The sequence below is a fragment of the Equus przewalskii genome, chromosome 29 (assembly GCF_037783145.1).
Source record: "Equus przewalskii isolate Varuska chromosome 29, EquPr2, whole genome shotgun sequence".
Classification (NCBI taxonomy): domain Eukaryota; kingdom Metazoa; phylum Chordata; class Mammalia; order Perissodactyla; family Equidae; genus Equus; species Equus przewalskii.
This window is the reverse complement of record NC_091859.1, coordinates 39,101,555-39,107,747: the sequence shown is the minus strand read 5'-3', so window position 1 is coordinate 39,107,747 and position 6,193 is coordinate 39,101,555. Positions and strand designations below refer to the sequence as shown.

At 58.2% G+C, this 6,193-nt stretch overlaps 1 pseudogene; it reads left to right on the top strand.

Annotated features, from left to right (window-relative positions):
• Window positions 1–208: 208 nt before the first annotated feature.
• On the top strand, window positions 209–4,673 carry LOC103545872 (cytochrome P450 2D14-like; annotated as a pseudogene).
• Window positions 4,674–6,193: the final 1,520 nt, after the last annotated feature.

Here is a 6,193-nt window from a genome sequence, read left to right as displayed (position 1 = left end):
GAGTCAGGCTGAGAGTGGAGACTTCCCTTTTTTCCCCCACCCCGAATAAGCACCTGGAGAAGAGGGGAGGCAAAGGACTTCTGTGGCCACCCCTGCACTGACCTTCCCTGTCCCTGCACCCTCTGGCAGGACAGTTTTCCATACAGGTTGGCTCAGAGCAGAGGACAAAGGCCAGTCTCAGCTCCTTTATAAAGGGGCCCAGGCTGGTCAAACCCTCAGGGTTGGTGACAGTGTCCTATCTGGCCTGGTCCTGGTACGTGGTGTGGTGAGGGGCGCCAGTGTGTCCAGAGGAGCCGAGTGTGCACTGAGGCAGCCATGGGGCTGCTGACCGGGGAGACACTGGGGCCCCTGGCTGTGGCCGTGGCCATCTTCTTGCTCCTGGTGGACCTGAGGTACCAGCACCAACGCTGGGCCCCCCACTACCCCCCAGGCCCCATGCCCCTGCCTGGGCTGGGCAACCTGCTGCTGGTGGACCTCCAGGACTTGGTTTGCAGCTTTACTCGGGTGAGGAAGGTGGGGGTGGACACAGAGGTCCTGGGGACCCCACGTAGCAGCAGACAGTGGGTGTCGGTGACGCCACAGGCTGGACAAGGAGCTGGTAGAAAGGAGGAGGCAGGTGTGAGAGGCCTCCTGGGGGAGGGCAGCTGGGCAGGGCCTGGGGGACAGCTTGAATTTCCCATCAAAGGTCAGAGAGGGCAAAGGCCTGGAGGGGGTGGCCCTTGGCAGTGGTTTTGGGATGCAGTGGGACAGAGATTAAGTTCTATGATCCTGAGTCCCTTCTGATGACATCAGGAGGACAGGCCCTGAGAGTGGGGGAGAGGGTCTGGTCATGAGCCCCATTAAAATCAAGAAATCGAGGTTGAGAGGGGACAGTGACCAGGTTCAAATCTTTTGCTGCTGTGAGACCTCGGGCCTCACTGCTGACCTCTCTGAACCTGGGTATCCTCACCTGTAAAATGGGATGTGACCTGGGCCCACTGACAATGTTGGTAACCTCTGCAAAGTCATAGCTGGGTGGTCTGATCCAACTTGAGGTCTCGACCACAGAGCATGTGACCCCCAGCGTCACCAGGGCAGATGAAGTAGTTTTACCCCCTTGCTGCTGGAGGCCCAGGGATTCCCCAAGGCTAGTGCCAGGAAACTCTGGCTGGCATCCTGCTGGGGACGTAGGTTGTCCAATGCCCTTGACCCTTGGCCTGCAGCTGTGCCCTGTTTCAGGATGTGTTCAGCCTGCAACTGGCCTGCACGCCGGTGGTCACGCTCAATGGGCGCCCTGCATGAGGCACTAGTGTACCGTGGCAAGGACAGCTCAGACCACCTACCTGAGCCTGTCACGGAGCACCTGGGCTTCGGACCACACGCAGAAGGCAAGCTGAGGAGGTGGGGACCGCGGTCCAGCGGAGACTGGGCCCACAGTGACCCGAGACCAGACAGGGCCAGTTGGAGGCAGGGTGGGGGACCTGTGGTGCAGGGAGGAGTCAGAGAATTTCTAGGGGCGACAGGTGGATGAAGGCGCCTGTGACAAGGGTGGGGAGGTGGCTGTGGGCGGGCACAGAACCGGGTCTTACAGGGAGTGGGCGGGACCCGGTAATTGGGAGCTCAAGGGGACCTTTCGGGCTGTGGGAACGGGGAGGAGGGAGTCAGTGTGGGCGGGGCAGGGAGCTGGCCGGGACAGTCTCCAAATGGGAAGGCAGTCACAGCGGGCAGAGCTTGAAGTAGGGTCAAGGCCTGCCGCCAGTGGGGACAGCTGACGAGGAGTGTGGGCGGACAGAGGGTAGGACGTGTCCCCAGCGAGAAGGAGGTGTAAAGTGGGCGGGATTTAGTGGGAAGGATAATAAGATTGCCGTGGGCGGAACAGAGGCGAGGCCGCGGGGGGGTAGAGGCGGGGCGAGGCCGCGGGGGGTAGAGGCGGGGACTTCATCAAAGGGGCGGGACTAGGAGAGTAGGTCAGTGGGCGGACGAGATTCAGTCGTGTGGAAGCGAGGGCAGGAAAGCAAGTGAGGGAAGTTTTCGCATGGAGGCGTCGACAGGGTACAGCCGAGCCACGCCCCGTACCCGCTCCGGGCGCGCGTGGCAGGAGCAGCAGCGCTTCTCCATGTCCACCCTGCGCAACTTCGGCCTGGGCAAGAAGTCCCTGGAGCACTGGGTGACCGAGGAGGGCTCGTGCCTCTGTGCCGCCTTCGCCGACCAGGCCGGTGAGTGCTGGGCTGAGGGACAGGAGACAGGGATGGAGGCTGGGGAGGAGGAGATGGAGGCGACCCCGCGCAGTACGCCCCTTTAGCCCCAACGCCCTCCTGAAAAAGCTGTGAGCAACGTGATCGCCTCCCTGACCTTCGGGCGCCGCTTCGAGTACAGCGACCCGCGCTTCCTCGAGCTCTTGGACCTAATGGAGGACTTTCTGAAGGAGGAGTCCCACTTCTTGCCCCAGGTACACGGTGGAGGGGGCCAAGGAGCCCCACAGGGGAGCTCCATGGAGGGGGCCTGCGCCCTGCACTGGGCCTTCAGGAAGGAGGATTTATACAGAGGAGTGTTGGGTCGGCGGGCCCCAGGACAGGGCTAAGGAACCTGTACTTCCTTCAGTGGAAGCCAGGGGAGCCCATGAGATGTAGATTTTAGGTTTATCCTTCCAGGGCCCATACAAGGAGCACGGTCAAGGTCCGAATTAGGGAAGAACCAGGTCAATGGTGGGGACACCCAGAAAGGGGCTGGGACCTGATGGGTCCAGGTGAACACCTGAGCACAGGGAGGAGGCAGGACCCCACATCTCTGGCCCAAACAGGTGCTGGATGCGATCCCCGTGCTCCTGCACATCCCAGGGCTGGTCACCAAGGTTTTCCTGGGCAGAGGGGCTTCGTGGCCCTGCACGATGAGCTGGTCACCAAGCACAGGGTGACCTGGGACCCAGCACAGCCTGCTCGAGACCTGACTGATGCCTTCTTGGATGACGTGAAGAAGGTGAGTGCTAGGGACAGGGACAGGGGTTGGGTTGAAGGCCCCATGAGGCGAGCTAGGGCAAGGTGGGACCTGTGTATCACCCAGTAAGAAGGCACCCAAGATGATGGGTACAGAATGGGAGGCCTCTGGGGGGCTTCCTCCCCCTTGCCCTGAGCCCACCCTCTCTGCATGGCACAGGCTAAGGGGAACCCCGAGAGCAGCTTCAACGATGACAACCTGTGCCTGGTGTTGGCTGACCTGTTCCCTGCCAGGGTGGTGACCACCTCAAACACCCTGGCCTGGGCCCTCCTGCTCATCATCCTTCACCCAGACGCATAGTATGAGCCTGGCCTGGGATCTTGGTGGGATGGGCAAAAGAGGAGAGGGACAGGCTGGGGACCCTGAGCTTGGTTTGACCACCAGAGCTCTGAACAGAGGCTGGGCCCTGGCTCACAGGTCAGAGTGACCTTCTCCTCCACGTGGGCTCAGCCCCTACACAGGAGTCAGGAGGAGGGTGGGGGCAGCCCCCTGGGTTCTGACCACTGTGGGGACGCTTGTCTGTGCAGGCCGTGTCCAACAGAAGATCGATGAGGTGATAGGGCAGGCGCGGCAACCAGAGATGGGGGACCAGGCCCGCATGCCCTTCACCATGGCCGTGGTCCATGAGGTGCAGCGCTTTGCGGACATCACCCCACTGGGCTTGCCCCACATGACATCCCACAACATTGAAGTACAGGGCTTCCTCATCCCCAAGGTGAGCTTTCAGCCCTCCTCAACCCAGCTCAGCACCACTTTCTGCCAGGTGGCCCCTGAATAGCCATTGCCAGGTGGGGCCAGGACTGGAACCCAAACCTCCTTATCCTCATTTTCACAGTCAGCAACTGCCCCAGGCTGGGTGGGTGTGGGGATGAAGCAGAGGCACGGACATCGCTGTCCATTCAGAACCTCCAGTTGGTGTTACAGGGGGCAAGACACAGTAAAGTGTGCCAAAGTGTTTTGGAGGAGGGACAGGTGTCAGTGAGCATGCCATCGGAGGCAGGTCACTTGGCCCCGCCATGGGGACAGGGAGGATGCCACGAAGCTTCTTGGGCTGAGATTGACTTGAAAGACTCCCCGTGTGTGCCAGGCAGAGATTGTGGTGCACGCGTGTTTGGTGACAGGGGTCCAGGCTTCCCCCAGCCCAGACCACACTCATGCCAGGCATCTCCTGCCAGGGGACCACGTTCATCACCAACCTGTCATCATTGCTGAAGGACGAGACCGTCTGGAAGAAGCCCTTCCGCTTCCACCCTGAGAACTTCCTTGACACCCAGGGCCGCTTCGTCAAGCAGGAGGCCTTCATGCCCTTCTCAGCAGGTGCCTGTGGGGAGCCCGGCTCGCTGCCCCTCCTGGGGAGTCTTGGAGGCGTGGAGCCCAGGCCCCCAGGCTCGCTGACCCCCATCCCCACCCACAGGCCGCCGCTCGTGCCTCGGGGAGCCCCTGGCCCGCATGGAGCTCTTCCTCTTCTTCACCTGCCTCCTGCAGCGCTTCAGCTTCTCGGTGCCCGCTGGGCAGCCCCGCCCCAGCGATCATGGTGTCTTTGGCTGCCTGGTGACCCTGTTCCCCTACAAGCTCTGTGCTGTGCCCTGCTAGAGGGGGACACCAAGCCCCCATCCCACTCCTCAGCGAGGGCCCTGATGTCCAATAAACCAGTCTGATGGCTCCAAGCTGGCTTCAGTCCCAGCTGAGCCTCCTGTCAAGCTTCTGGCAGTGATCCAGCCTCTGCAGCCTCCCCAGGGCAGCCCTACCCCTGCCTGATTCTCTCTCATCTGGCATTTGACCCCATTTGAGGGTCAAATCAAGCTGTCAGAAGGTGACAGCTTACCCTCCAGTCACCCATGCAGACCCAGCAGTGGCTGCCCTGGTTGGTGACTAAGTCCATGTAAGTCTTGATTCCTGGGTGTCAGGGGGCGGGAGGAGTGTGAATGGGCTTCTGATGGAATCAGCCCAATCCCGGGCTGGGTGAGCGCCCTCAGGTTCAGGGATTCACTGCAAGGACTCACGGGAGTCAGAACAGCTGTTATACTCAAGGTTATGGTCTTTCCAGAGAAAGGATCCAGACAGAATCAGCAGTGGTCAAAGGCACATAGGTGGAGTTCAGGAAGAGTGAACACAAGCTTCCAGCTGTCTTTCTGAGGATTCATGCAGACAGTGCTCAGCTCTCCCAGCAGTGATGTGTGACACAAGCAGACAGTATTGCTTAACAGGGAAGCTCAGCAAGTCTGGTGTCCAGGGATTTTGTTGGAGGTCACTTAGACTCAGAGGGCCACATGGCTGACCTCAGTTACTCAGTCCCCTCTCAAGGTCAAGGGCCCCACCATGAAGCACATTGTTGGCAGACACTGTGTGGTGTGACTAAGCCCAAGTTACAATGACGCTCTCATCCCAAGCGGGTAGGGGATATTTCCCAGGAGCTGGTCAAGGGCCAGGCAGTTTTTTGGAATGCACAGGGATTGCAATCCCCGAAAACTACCAAGTAAACTTTTTACTGTACAGGTCACTCCCCTGGCTTTTAACTCTTACAGAGAAGTGGTATTATTGTTTGAGTATCTACATTTTGTTAGTGTGAGGGAGGAAATACACACAACATAAAATTTACCATCTCCGTCATTTTTGAGTGTACAGTTCAATGCTATTAAGTTCTCATTTTGTTGTGCAACCATCACACCATCCATCCCAGAACACTTTTCATCCTGCAAAACTGAAACTCTGTCCCTGTTAGACAATAGCACCCCATGCCCCCTCCCCATAGCCCCGGCAGCCAACGTTATCCTTTCTGTCTCCGTGAATTTTACTACTCTAGAGACCTCCCATCAGTGGAATCCTACAGTATTTGTCTCTTTGTGACTGACTTATTTCACTAAGCATGATGCCCTCAGGTTCATCGATGTTGTGGAGTGTCTCAGTATTTCCTTCCTTTTTCGGGCTGAATAATACTCCATTGTATGTATAGACCACATTTTCCTTATCTTTTCATCTGTCATTGAACACTTGGGCTGCTTCTGCCTTGTAACTATTGTGAATAATGCTTCAGTGAACATAGGTACAAATGTGTCTTTGACACTCTGCTTTCAATTTTCAATAGATAACCACTGAATTGCTTTCCACAGGAGCTGTACCAATTTACACTCCCACCAGCAGTGCACCACGGTTCTGGTACTCCACGTCCTAGCCCAAACCATTTCCTGTTTTGATGCTAGTAGCCATTCTAATGGGTGAG